The sequence below is a fragment of the Chlorocebus sabaeus genome, chromosome 7 (genome assembly GCF_047675955.1).
Source record: "Chlorocebus sabaeus isolate Y175 chromosome 7, mChlSab1.0.hap1, whole genome shotgun sequence".
Taxonomy (NCBI): Eukaryota; Metazoa; Chordata; class Mammalia; order Primates; family Cercopithecidae; genus Chlorocebus; species Chlorocebus sabaeus.
In genome coordinates, this window is record NC_132910.1 from 137,855,969 (window position 1) to 137,871,657 (window position 15,689).

Here is a 15,689-nt window from a genome sequence, read left to right on the forward strand (position 1 = left end):
AAGTTAAGAAACTGATGGTAAAAGCTCTTGGACAGTTTGGTTCAAACTTGAGTGATAAATGGACAATTTAGAAGAAAATCACCCAGACGTCTTCCACATGTGAAGGTCCCCTGGTGAGGCTTTTGCACTGCTCTCGTTCCTCTCTATATCAGTGTTAAACAGCTTATCATGTGCATCTCAGCTCTAAAGTGCTTGGGCACTTCCTCCAGCCCTTTCCAAAGCACTTCTACACTCTCTGTACCTCAAAACAATGAGAAAACTCCAAACAATCTACACAGCATTGGGATTGATATGGTTTGGTTGTGTCCCCGCCCAAATCTCAACCTGAACTGTATTTCCCAGAATTCCCCATGTTGTGGGAAAGACCCAGAGGGAGGTATTTGAATCATGGGGGCCAGTCTTTCTCATGCTATTCTTGTGGTAGTGAATAAGTCTCACGAGATTTGATGGGTTTATCAGGGGTTTCCACTTTTGCTTCTTGCTCATTTTCTCTTGCTGCTGCCATGTGAGAAGTGCCTTTCATGTCCCGCCATGATTCTGCGGCCTCCCCAGCCATGTGGTACTGTAAGTCCAATTAAACCTCTTTTCCTTCCCAGTCTTGGGTACCTCTCTATCAGCTGCGTGAAATCAGACTAATGGGGATTAACAAGGTGGTTTACCAAGTTTGCTGGATAATGCTTAGAAATCCCATACAAAATATACTATTTACAATGGCAGCAAAAATATGTGGCATAGGAATAAATCTAAAAGTGATGCCACATATTTTTGCAGCCACTGTAAACAGTGTATTTTGTATGCGGTTTCTATTTCAGAATATTATAGAACATTAGCTGAAAGATATCAAAGAAGGTTTGAATAACTAGAAAGTTATACCATTTCATTGGCAGGGAGAACTCAGTATCATACATGTGTCAGTTTTCCCAGAATTGATCCAGAGATTACTGCCATTTCCAAGAAAAATTCTAAAATAGGTTTCCATCAAACTAAATAAGCAGATTAAAATATGGATATCAAAAAGCAAAGGGCATGAATGTCCAGTCACACCTGAAGGAGATTAGGTCAGGAAGAGTTCCCCCACAAAAGATAATGCTTATTAAAAAGCTGTAGTTGTGATATAGTGGACATTAATTCAAGAAAAGCCAAATAGTTGAATGCAATGGATAAAGAATCTAGAAACAAAGACACATGAATATAAAAATACAGATGCATGACAGAAATGAAATTGTAGATAGGTGGATTGGCTTTGGAGCAGTTAGCTAAAAACCCATTCCAGATTGATTAAAAAAAAAAATTGTATGATAAGAAACACCAAGAAATTGTAAAGACCATATATGATAATATATTTATTACTTCGTGGTGGCAACATGATTGTCAAATAAGAATAAAATGCACTAACCATATAAGAAAATATGGCTACATTTTATCACATTAAAATTAATATTTTATGTTCATCATAAAACACAAAAAGAGAGCAAGAAAACAAGCAAACTATGACACAATACCAGCAACATATATTAGTGATAAAAGTCAGTGTCCAGAATATATAAAGTTGAATATACATAGAAACAAACAGCTCAGCAGAAAAATGTGCAAAAATATGAACAGGTAGCCTACAAAAGTGGAATCATGAATTACTAATACATCTATGAGAAAAATGTTTTTAAATCCCACTAGAAATCACGGGGATGAGAGTAAAAATCACAGATAGTTGCCATTTGACACCCACAGACTGGGAAAGTAAGTTTAAATCTGATAGTACAAGTGTTCAGCAGATTGGGACTCCCATTAATCAGTGGTTTCTGGGGCTTTACCTAGTAATGGTAAACACGTACATTACCTATAAATACAGAAATTCCACTCCTTGGCATATAATCTAAAGAAACTCCTGCCCATATGCACCAAGAGATATATACAACAATGTTTGTAGCTGCATTTTCACAAAAGCAAAACTTGGAAACAATGTGGTGTTTTCTAAAACCAGAATAAACAAATGAAAGTCACACATTTAAACATGTATGCATCTCAAAAACATAATACTGAGTAGTAAAAGAAAAATCACATGCACACAAATACACTTTTATATTTGGTAGGATTTATTATTATAAAAGCTGAAATCAGCAAAACTAAATAACATATTGTTCAGGAATATTAATATTTTCATATAAGTATTGATAAATTCAACATAATAAAATACCAAAGCTACTGATAATGTACAATGGTAGTAGTCTTTCTATCATTCTTACATATTATCTGTTGTATATACTTGGCATAAATTTAAAACAACAATATGAAATAATGTGATGAAAAATTAATGAAGCTACAACGTGAATCCCTTTTTGGGCAAGTTGTAAAAAAAGATGTGGGAGAGTTTCTCCTCTCTGTATCTAAAAGCACCATCTCATCTATATTTAAGATGTCAAATATAGACTCATGCAGTTTTGGTTTAACTATTTAAAGATGGCTTTCAACAGGGTTTCATGCTCCCTTAATTGCTTGTTATTAAAAAAAATAACCTTCTATTTTCTGTGATGTCTTATTTTAATGTTTATAAACCAGTTTAGTTTAAAAAACAGTGGTTTACTCTAACATTTACGCTTGATTTTTCCTTTTAAAAATACCTTCTAATTAAGAAAAACATCGTGGTTTAATATAGAGTCATTAGGACAGGTGTGGGTGGGCGGTGAGCAGGTGGCTGGACTTCCTTGGGAGACGCAGATCTGTGTCTTCGCGGAGATCATCGTTCGCACTGAGGAGGTCTGTGACGTGCGCTGCCGCCCGTTGCTCCTGGCAGCAGTGAGGAAAACCAGCTTAGGGAGACCCGGGAAGCAAAGCAGAATGGCAACCAGACTACCAGCCAGATGGACACTGCTCAGTACAAACTTGTTGACTCAGGGCACAGTCTGGACAGGCCATTTGACTGCCTTGTGTTTCAATTACTCCAGCCCAAGGAGGGAGGAAAAGGACCGTCTAACTGAGAAGCAGGCGTTGTATCTAAATTGAGATTTCCAAAGGTGAATCCTTGTTAAAAAGGAGAACTCATGGCTAGGTGCAGCCTGCCCTGCGAAGCCTGGGTCACTGAGCACCAGCAAGTTTATGTTTAAATCATCATTTTTTTTACCATGACACCTCCGACTGCAAATCATTGACTTGGCAGAATAGCAAGTCACACATTTAGCGACAAGTGAAATACGCTAATCGTAGCTTGACTGTTTTGTAAAGAATTTCACAGCAGAAAAAGTTAGTATCATTGATTTGGAAGCAGTATGTAGGGGAAACCTATATGCAGTGAGTTTACTAATTGTGACAGCTCTTTTAAAAGCAGGTAGGAGGCATTATTGCTGAGGCAGCTTTGAGGAGCTGTTTGTCATTTTAATAAAGCATGGAAGCAACAAAAACCAGTTGGGCCAAGGCTTGGGAGAATGGAGGAATTATGAGAATAAAAAAGAAAAACAGGGAAAAATTCTGTTTCATTTGAGGAGCTCGGATTTCAATGCTTTCTCTTAGATAATGAGAGTGCGGTTAGATGCAGACGGAAATGGCACTAAGTGCTCGTTACTTTTAACTGTGCAATTTAAATACTCAAGTGTATCCGTGGAAAAAAAGATTTAAATAGCAAGCTTCATTACTATTTGCTCCTAGAAGACAATGATCTCTGCAGATTGCCCCATTCTGTTGAAGTCAACATGGGGATGAATAGCAATTTTACAGTTTGAGAAGAAGAGGGGTATGTGGGAAAACTGAAATGTGAACAAAACAACAGTCGGGCTTTATTCCATTGTTTATTGGTGCTTTGGGAATTATCTGCAGCTTTATCTTTCATGATTGCTTAATCAATAAAAATACAGGACATAGCCTACATGTTTGAGACGTGATTCACAGAATGGTACTAATTCACCTAAGGGCCTCTGCCTGGCCTAGTCCACAGAGCACATCTAAGCATCTGGAATCACACTGGCAATTTTCCCAAAGGCCAAGGGCTTTAGTTATTTTGCTGGTTATGTACACAGACCAGCATAAGCTATGCAGCCATCTGTATTTTTCTGTACCAAGACTGAGTAAAATGAATTTATAATTTTGAAAGTGTTCATCCTTGATGGTCCCTTCATACTAATTGTTATTCTTTTCAAACAACTGTAGGATCTGGGATGTCCAGAACTCTGTTCGTTCCAGATGCCCCGTCCGTCCTCATTTACCTGGCTGCCCACCACTTTGCCATCTCAGTATGTTCACCACACAACGCCATGGGCAATTCGTAAGATCGCTAGCAGAGCAGCCTCTTGAACCACACTGTCTAGGTTAAAATATCCGCTCCCAGCTTGCTGTGTGGAATGTTGGGCACATAACTTAGGTTCTCTGTGCTTTCTTTCCTCGCTTCTGAAACTTACCGAAGAGTAATAACACATTCCCATTCAGTTACTCTGCAGGAGAACAGAGCTGAGCACACTGACATGCAATAAGGGCTCACTCAATAAGTGTAATGTATAATCGTCAACACCACGCATTACTGTGATTCTATTCCACCCTGAATAAAATCACTTTCTCTTTCGACTGTGGTGAGTGTCAGCTGCAAGTGACGTGCAGAGCCACACCAGGGGTCACAGCATTTCCCAGAGAGGAGAGACAATCCACAGGGGAGGTTCAGAATCTGGAGCCTCTTAGGATGGCGTCCGTAATGTCACAACTTTGGGGATACCAGATGAATGGCAGGTGATATTTTACTGAAACTAGCAAAGGGGGGAAATTGAATAACAGATGACTCCAGAGTGTGCATCATCACAAAGGGGAACTTCAGGTAAAAGTCTCACTCATGTTCCTGGAGCCTGGGGATTTGGGTCATCAAGGAAAAGCTGCACAAAAAACCACAGAGTAAAAGGACTTCCGATTTTGACAGAAGAGCAGTCAATGTCCTGTGAAGAAAGACAGTCGAGCCCTTAGGTTATTTTAGGTCATAAGAAAAAAAGGGACTTGATTAAAACACATGTTGTAGAGAAAATTTATAAAAATTTTAAGGATGCCAGTTCACATGTGGACATAAGCTAATGAACTGGCTGGGACAAGACCACTGGATTTTTGATGATATTCTAAGGAAGATGACTTGATTCCTGGAAATCAAATTTATTAATAGAAGAGATTACCAGGCCTAAGGCATATATGCTATTTTATATTAATTTTTAAAGAAGTGAGTTGTATTTTACATCCTAATAGGAATTTTAGATAAAAATGACTGTTGACAATTATGCAGAAACAGTTTTGTATTCAGTCTTGTTATCTGTCATTGTCATCATACTCTTCCAAGGGTGTATATTTTTGTGCAAGTTATAGTCCAAAGGCGAACCCACAAGGCCTTTGCTTCCACTTTGATGGAGTTAGAAGTTGTTTACATAAGGTGATAAGAGAGGCAATTTTGTTCCATTATTTCACCTGCCCTTACACCCTCCATTCATCCAGACAGAAAGCCGTTTGATAGAATTATGCATTGCCCTTGTAGATATTTAGGTAGCTTCTTTAAAAATACAATTCATTAGATGGGCAGTGGAAGTTGACCAAAATATTCAGGAACCTGTTATAGTAAGTATTGATTTATGAGAGTACATTTCTTCTGACGGGGGTGCTAGGGGAGCATGGAGAATGGCAGACCAACTCCATGGGGGGAAAGATGAAGAGCAATGGTGTTTTTGAGCATGGGCCCTGAATTAAGTAAGACGTATGTTCAATTTCTAATGTTGACACTTACTAGCTATGTAAATGGCCTTGGGCAAGTTAATGGAACAAGCTAAGCCTCATATTTTTTCATCTAAAAAAAACAGGGATTTTAGTTTCTGTTGTATTATGAAATAGATAATAATAATTATTAAACAATTAGTGAAACTGTTCACAACCAGACTGACTGTAGGCAAGTATGAACTCTAACAGCCTATATGTACAGCATTGATACACATAAGTGGATAATGTGAAGATAGAGGAAAGGGCATATATATTAGAATTTCAATTCAAATTTCACAGCGGTAGACAAATAATACCTACCATCACCAGAAGCATAAGAAGTCCCCACGCAGACCTGTGGTTTTCTAGACCTTCTTCGCTCTTCCCAATAGCTTTGGTGGGCTAGATGCTGGCCATGGTAACCATACATTCCGCTGGCGAGGGCTTTGTTACAGCTTCACGAGTCTCAGAAGCTGGACCTACTGGCACTAGAGTCTGACTAATTTTGTTTTTCTCCTAGAAGTTGTTTCTGAATGGATAATTTGGTGTTAGACAATTAGAAATTCATTGGATTTATGGTCTAGGCAAGATACATTTGGTTGATTTTTCTTTTCATGTAATCATTTCTGGTAAGTCTCTGAATGAGCAAATTTTCAAGCTTTTTATTATAAACAGCAAAGCAAAATAAAAGTTATAGAAAGACATTAGAGGTTTCGTCTAATCTTCTTGCCTGTTAGCAGTCTTCTTTCTCCTTTCTTTCTTCCCTCCACTCCTTTGTCCTCCTTCCCTTCCTTCCTCCCTTCTTCCCTGCCTTCCTTTCCTTTTTTTTTTTTTTCTTTGTTTATAGTGGACAAATTAGTTATCATCAATTTATTTCTGAATATCTCAACACTTGAAATGCACAAACCTATGCTCTGAGTCACAATACTTAAATCACCAAGTGTCCTTTTAACTTATTACTTTAACCATAGCTTTGGGTTCAACTATACCGGAGAATTCTATCCCATTGAATTAAAAATTGCACTTCAATATCAATACTGCACTAAAAGCTCTGGCACTGAATTAGTGTAATTTTAACCTTCTAATAGAAATGGTTGGTGTGGGGTTTCTATCCAGCCAGCTCATGCTTTAATTTTGAGAGAAATTCTTTGAAGAATGTCTAATTGTTTTCAGAAGTATGTCCTTTCGTTTTGACAAAGCTCACTTTTCCATTCTCTGTGCCAACATTTTTTGCCATTGTGGGATTTTCTACACTGTTGCTTGAAAGTCAAATTAAAGGTCTTAGGCAATTTCCGCTTAAAAATGCCATGTGGCAGATAGAATGGAGGTTGAGACTGAATTTTACCAGTGATCAAGTTAGGTCAGCTCTACCCAGCTATGGCTGAATATTTATAAAACCAAACATTCAGACTTTCACTTTATGACTGTCAGGCTCCTCCCTACCCCGCCAAATAGAATCTACCTTTTTATTGCTAGAGGAAAAATTGTTCTATGATTTGCTTTCTTAATAGATTTACAAACCTCTGAGTTTTTAGAAAATACAATGAGTGTTTAATTAATTTATGAACTTAAAGCTTAAACCACATTATTTCCTTTTTTGTATGCCGAATGGAAGGAGTTCTGATGGGTGAACCTACCCTTCCTTCATATAGCTCAGTCCATCAATATCTTGTGTCAGCATGTCTTTTGTTTGTTTGTTTGTTTTGTTTGTTTTAATTTTACCCAAAGAGAGATGAATAGAACAAGGTTGGCTAATGGCCAGATCAAGGTGGGAAAAGGAATCCTAGGGTAGATAATTTAACCACTTTCCTCCTGCCTGTCCTCACATCCACAGCCCTATGTAGCTAAGCATAAAGAGAAGTGCTGGATCTTGATTGCTGAGTTCTGAAAAGGTACCGAAAAAGTAAGTGGCCAGAATAGAGAAGAATTACAAGTCAGATAGATATGCCTTTGATGAGTGGAGGGTGGGTGCAGAAAGGCAGGAGGAAGGTTGCAGAAAACCGAGTAACACCCATGTAGTAGAGAGTTCCCTTCAAACAACTTCCAGACTCAGAGAATGAAACCTGTTTACCACTGTACCTGTTCAAGGAGGATTTTCCTGATCCCCTTTTCCACCCTCATTCTCTCATGCCCCAACCTGGAAGAATAGAAGTAATAGCTATTGAAAAAGATAGAAAAGGAGAGAGAAGCTGGTCACTCCTTTCCTTAGCTACATGAAAGAGAATCTTCAAGTGAAGATCAATGTGTTGTTTCATGGAACTAAACATTCCATATATTTTAAAATTCGTATATTTGGCTGGGTGCGGTGGTTCATGCCTGTAATTCCAGCACTTTGGGAAGCCAAGGCGGGTGGATCACCTGAGATTAGGAGTTCAAGACCAGCCTGGCCAACATGGTGAAACCCCATCTCTACTAAAAACACAAAAATCAGCCAGGTGTGGTGGCACATGCCTGTAATCCCAGTTACTCAGGAGGTTGAGGCGGGAGAACTGCTTGAACCTGGGAGATGGAGGTCGCAGTGAGCAGAGGGTGTTACTGCACTCCAGCCTAAGCAACAGAGCAAGACTCTGTCTCAAAAAATGAAAGAAAAGAAAAAAAATCGTGTATATTTTGTATCTTGAATGTCATGATAGGACAAAATTCCATGAAGTCCTCTATAACTAGTACAGTTAAAAAACCTGACTTGTGAGATACTTATCACAAAGCAACCTTATCTGAATTCTCCATTTACGTTTTCCAGGATAATTTACCCTACTGTCGGATTAAAAAATAAAAATCTAATCTCTCTATGACATACCAGAGAAAGCATAGAAAATGCACACTATTTGGAATAGTTCATGTTCGTGGATAAATATTTGATAATCTGTAATACCTTCGTCAACCGTCAGCAGCAACTAGGCTCGCAAAAGAGCTTGAAAAAAGTGTAATATTATGAATGACATCTTTACTAAGTTTTCTACCTTGAATGATATCAAGTTTCATCTTTGGTCATGAACATTCCTAAATCCTGATAGAGACAAACAAGGACTTTGTGACATCTTGCTGTTGCCTCTTGAATGTAATCCAACTTTTCCATACTGTATTTACCTGAACTGTCAAGATCACTTAATACACAAGAGCATACTACAGTTCTTGAGTTTTTAAGAGGCATTATAAATGTAAACTTTATAAACTTACAAAGAAAAAATGCACTGATCTTATTTGTGCCACTTGCTGAGTTGTGATAAATGCAACCACTCATGAAACTACTGTTTGCATCAAGATATAGGATATTTTTTATCATGCCTGAAAATTTTCTTTTAGCCCCTTTCAGTTAATCTGCATAGCCATTCTGATGCACAATCACTGTTCTGATTTCTATATGATAAATTAGTTCACCTAATCTAGAACTTCATGTAAATAGAATTATATAATATATACTCTTCTCTTTCCAGGTTCTTTCACTTGGTATAATGTCTGAGATTCAACCATGTTGTTGAGAGTATCAGTAGTTAATTCATCCTATTGTAAGAATCTACAACAACATGTTTATCCTTTCTCCTGTTCATCGACATTGGTTGTTTCCAGTTTGTCTTTTCAAAAGTAATGTTCAAAATATAAACCTTGTACTTTTTTGTTGTGTACTCCTATGCACATTTACTTTATTATTTTTGATGAAAATATCAATAGGATTTTTTCCCAGATTTATTGAAATATAATTGACATATAATTGTATTTATCTAATGTATACAACGTGGTGTCTGATACACATACAATGTGAAATGATTACCACAATCAAGCTAACATATCCCCCAACTCACATGGTGACAATAGCCATTCTAACAGTTATGAGGTGATATCTCCTTATGGTTTTAATTTGCATTTCCTTGATAATTAGCAATTTTGAGCATTTCTCCATATACCTGTTGGTCATTTGTATGTCTTCTTTTGAGAAATGTCTGTTCAGGTCCATTGCCTATTTGCTAATCATAATATTTGCTTGCTATTGAGTTATTAGAGTCCCTGATATATTTTGAATATTAATCTCTTATCATATATTTATTTGCAAGTATTTTCTCGCATTCCATGGGCTGTCTCTTTATTTTGTTGATTTTCTCAGCTTTGTAGAAGCTTTCTAGTTTGATGCAGTCTATTTTTGCTTTTCTTGCATGTGCTTTTGCTATTATATTGAAAAAATCATTCTCCAAATCTACGTCAAGTAGCTCCAGGTTTTCTTCTAGTAGTTTTGAGTTTAAGGTCTTACATTTAAGACTAAGCCATTTTGAGATGATTTTTATATATGGTGTGAGATAAGGGTACAATTTCATTCTTCTGCATGTAGATATTCAGTTTTCCTAACACCATTTATTGAAGAGACTGTCTTTTCTTTGTGCATGTTACTGGTGCCTTTGTGAGAGAGCAATTGACTGTAAATGGGCGCATTTATTTCTGAACTGACAATTCTTTATTATTACTATTTTAATTGACACATAATAATTGTACATATTTATGGAGTACAGTGTGGTATTTTGATGAATGTGTACAATGTGTAATAATCAAATCAGGATAATTAGTAAATTCATTACCTCAAACACTTATCTCTTTGTGCTAGGAACATTCAAAATCTTCTCTTCCAGCTATTTTAAATTATACAAAAATTGTTGACTATAGTCATGCTACATTGCTACAGAACAGTGGAACTAATTCTTCCTGGATAGTTACGATTTTGTATCCATTAACTGATCTCTCCCCAGCCTCTTCTCCTGACTACACTCCCCAGTCTCTTTATTCTACTCTCTACTTTTGTAAGATCAACTTTTTTAGCTTTCATATACGAGTGAGAACATGGAGTATTCATCTTTCTGTGCCTGTACTATTTTATTGCACATAATGTCTTCCAGACTCATCTATGTTAATGTGAATGACAAAATTTCATTCATTTTTATGGCTAATTAGTGTTCCATCATGCATATACACCACATTTCTTCATCCATTCATCTTTATCCATTGTTAGACACTCAGGTTGGTTTCATATCTTGGGTATCACAAATTGTACTGCAATAAATGTAAGAGTATAGATACCTCTTCAGCATACTGATTTTTTTCCTTTGAATACATAACCAGTAGTAAGACTACTGGATCATATAGTAATTCTATTTTTAGTTTTTTGAGGAACCACCATACTTTTTTCCATAATGGCTGTACTAATTTACATTCCCACCAACAATGGATGAGTTCCTGGTTTGTGTATTCTGTTCTTTTGGTTAATGTGTCTGTACCAGTACCATGCTGTTTTGTTTACTATAGCTTTATAGTATATTTTGAAACCAGGTAGTGTGATGCTTCTAGCTTTGTTCTTGCTTCAGGTTATTTTGTTTACTTGGGGTCTTTTGTGGTGTCAAACAAATATTAGAATTTCTTTTTCTATTTCTGTGAAAAAAATGCCATTAAAATTTTGATAGAGATTTCATTAAATCTGAAGATCTCCCTGGGTAGTATGTACATTTTAACAATATTAATTCTTCCAATTCATGAACACATGATATCTTGATATCTTTTCATTTATTTATATTTTTCAATTTTTGTCATCAATGTTTATACTTTTGAGTGTACAAATCTTTTATCTCCTTAAATTTATTTCTAAGTATTTTTATTTCTTTTGATGCTACTGTAAATGGGATTGTTTTATTCATTTCTTTTTTGGAATAGTTCATTGTTAGTACATAGAAATTCTACTGATTTTTGTATGTTGATTTTGTATCCTGCAACTTTACTGAATTTATTTGTTAGTTCTGACAGGTTTTGTGGAGCTTTTAGTTTTTTACATTAAAAATTCATATCATTTACTAACAGAGACAATTTAACTTCTTTCTTTTCAATTTGGAGGTTTTTTGTTTCTTTCTCTTACGTAATTGACTAGAACTTCCAGTACTATGTTGACAAGTGGTGACAGTGGGCATCCTTCTCTTGTTTCTGGCCTTAGAGGAAAAAGTTTTAGCTTTTCTCCATTGAGTGTGATGTTTTCCATGGGCTTGTCCATGTGTGGTCTTTATTGTGGTCTGGTACATTTTTTCAACACCTAATTTGTTGAGTTTTCATCATGAAAGAATGTTGCATTTCTGTCAAATGCTTTTTTTTTTTTTTTGCATCTACTGAAATGATTATATACTTTTTGTCATTCATTACGTTAATTTGATATATCACAATTGTTGATTTGTGTATGATGAACCATCCTTGTATTCCAGGGATAAGTCCCACTCAATCATGGTGAGTGATACTTTGAATGTGTTGTTGAATTCAGTTTGCCAGTATTTTGTTGAGGATTTTTACATCTGTATTCATCAGTGACATTTGCCTGTAGTTTTCTTTTCTTGTAGCCTCCTTGTCTGATTTTAGTATCAAGATAAGGCTGGCCTTGTAAAATGAGCTTGAAAGTGTTCCCTCTTCTTCAGTTTTTTGGAAGAGTTAGAGAAGAACTTGTATAATTTCTTTAAATGTTTGGTAGAATTCAGCAGCAAAGCTATCAGGTCATGAGGTTTTCTTTGATGTTTTTGAGGGTTTTTTTTTTTTTATCATTTCTAATTCAATGTCCTTAATTTTTATTGGTCTATTCATGTTTTCTACTCCTTCATCAGTTAATCTTGGTAGGCTGTATGTCTCCAGGAATGTATGTTTCTTCTGGGTTATCAATATTGTTGGTATACCTTTTGCACCTCTGTGGTATCAGTTGTGATATCATCTCTTTCAATTATGATTTTATTTTTATGTCTTATATTTTTCTTAGTCTAGCTAAAGGTTTCTCAGTTTTGTTTATCTTTTCAAAAAAAATCAACTTAATCTGGTTAATATTTGTATTGTTTTTTCTGATCTCTATTAATTTTTGCTCTGGTCTTTATTATTTTGGGCTAACTTTGTTCTTATTCTAATTCTTGGAGGTGTAACATTAAGTTGTTTATTTGAGATTTCTCCCTTTTTTGATGTGGGTGTTTATTGCTGTAAATCTAATAGAAATGTTTTTGTTGTATCCCATATGTTTTGGTATACTGCATGTTATTTTTATGTCTCAAAATAATTTTAAATTTTCTTTTAATTTTTTTCTTTGGCACATTGTTCAGGAGCATGTTTAATTTCTACATATTTGGGAATTTTCCAAAATTCCTCCTGTCATTGATTTATACTTTTATAGTATTGTGGTTAGAAAAGATACTTGATATGATTTTAATCTTTTTAAATTTGCTAAAGCTTGTTTTGTGACCTAACATATGATCCATCCTGTAGAATGTTCCCTGTGTACTTCAACAGAATGTGTATTCTGTGACTGTTGGATGGAATGTCGAATATATGTCTGTTAGGTCCATATGCTCTTTACTGTTGTTCAAGTTTGCTGCCTTTGACCTGGAGCCTGGCCTGATACCAGGGTTTAATAGGATGGGCTTGGTGGTAGGGTCTGTGGCAAAGTCAGGTTCTCATTTTCCTCTCTTTTGCCTTTGTGGAAGGTCTCTCTTAGCACAGTGCTTCCTGGGCTGGGGGGAGGAGTGTCAAAAGTAATATGAAACTCTCCCACCCTCTTCAATGTGTGTTTTCTTATTCCTGTGCTCTACCCAGGTGCTGTAACCTCTCATCTGGGTCCCTTGGCTCTTGTGAAGGTATTTTGTTTTTGTGGATAATTGCTCAAATTAATGTTTCTGGGAAGGGATGAGGGCTGGAAACTCCTGTCTACTGTCTTGCTGATGTTGTTCTCTCTTGAGCTGTGTTTTTAAGTAGCATGCTGCTTCTTGCTGAAAGAGCATCTAACAACCTTAAAACAGGACTCTGGTGAATACTTCCACACCTTCAAGCATCAGAAGCCTGCCAGTCTGTGATTCCAATCCTTTCCCAACAAAAGTCAAATGCTAGCATAATTGAGAGAACAAGATGGTTGTCACCTTGGGAAGGATAAGGAGTATGAAGAACTACTCAGGCATGTGTCACTGGGGATATAGGCGCCACTGATGTAAACAGGAAAGTGAGGAAGAAAAAGTATGATAGGGTTTGGGTTAGACTTTAGGTAAAAATAGCACTACTTATGAATTATAATGGTGATTAGGCAATAGGAGATATTTAGAGCTCGGACCACAGTGTTTGATATTAATATTTAGAAATGGCCAACAGAAAGGTAATTCAGGTTAAGGCTATGAGAAAAATGCTGACTTTGGCACTGCATGACGTTGGAGTTACAAGAGAAAAATGAAAAGCCTCAAAGGTAAGAGAAAGAAAGAAAATGTTCCTTATTTTGATGATCCAAAATCTTAGGAGTCCAAAGGAAAATAAAATTTCTTATTGTGAAAATTTATAATTATTAAATAACTTGATTACCATTAGTAAAAATATCACTTTTTAAAAGTCATAGTTAAATAAAAGTGCTTGAACATAAAGATGGAAGGATTTCATACTGGGGGAAAATATTGTTTATAAAATATAAGCATGTTTAAATATATTTAATTTAGAGTACATCAAATGCCCTTGTAAAATATTAGAAAATTAAAACCAGAAAACAGATCTATGAACTTAACTTATCCCAGAGATTAACATATTTTTCTTCATAGTTCCAACTTATTCCAAAAGTAAATTTTACTCAGAAGTTTAAAAAATATCGTTAATTATTAAGAGTTGTGTTCATTGGAATCTTTTTATGGTAGCCTTGCCTAATTACAATTAAGCTTATATTTAACTTCTGCAAATGTCAAAATAATTAATAAAGTAATCCAACAGCTCTCTCTGTCTCTCTCATTCTCTTTTCTCTCTGTGTTCTCCTACAAATGTGTATATATCCATGTTCAACATACTACACTAGGTATTTTGGCTGATGACAGTAAGGTAGTGTCCAGAGGTAACATAAACACGTACACAAATAATTATAATACAAGTTAGAATATTTTCTGGTTCATTAGATATGAATTATTGAGTGGTGGTTATAAATGTTGAACACATTCTCTATTCATTCCTGATTGATTATAGTTAGGTAGCAGTGTAAGGCAAATTTGGATGGAATGATGGCTAATTTCAAAAATCTCAATGCTATAATTTTTAGAAAATAAATAGGTATATTATGAAGCAAATAAGCCTTTTGTTCCATTTAGAATTTCACATTGATTTATGTCGTTTCCTGAAGAATATTCACAGCAATGTAATTAATTTTGAATGTTCAGATAATGTTATTGTCAGGCCATACAGACTTAATTCATAGCAAGCTCTTAGGCAGAAGAAGTACATAAAATCCAAGCTGTTGACTATTAGTTTCAGTAAGTGCATTGAAGCAATTTTTAACAAGTGCTCTTTAGGTAATTCAGATTTTAGACTTAATCATAAACCTTTCTAGAGCATTTCTATGCCAACTAAACTTTAAATATAAACAGAAACATTTGTATGCCAATATGTTAATAAAACCTAAGCATGGTAGAGAATTGAGATTTTAAAAGTGAAAACATTGCTTGCTACATACCAGTCATAGTTGAAGAGAATTTACTAAAGATTTTAGACTCACTTAGCAGTGTGCACACATATCTTACTTACATAATTACTTGAAACAACCACTCGAATCCATCTTGTTCATTTTACGTTTTATAAGAAAGAACAAGCTAATTATGACTCTACACAGAAGACAAATATAAGCCTTGTTTACCGGGTTCATTTAGTCGTATACCTCTGCTGCTCAGACAGGCATAAAGTAGAGAAAAAGCAGAAGTGGTCATTATTCTGCATGTTGTAGCAGTGTGCTTAAAAGGTTAAAAATCCCCTGGAGCCAACTGTCAGTAAAGGATGGAAGGGATGCTGGTGTTCTTCCATGGTAGGGCACAGGCAGCCACGTGCTGATCAGGAAGCCACGCCTCGAGAGAATGACTTGAAATAGGCTAATGTGGACAGAGTGAAGATTTATGTGCTGTGATGGAAGAATGAGGAAAGTGCTAGCACAAGACACAAGTCAGCCCGATGGCAAGAGAACCATTAGCGTGAGCTGAAATTCAGTG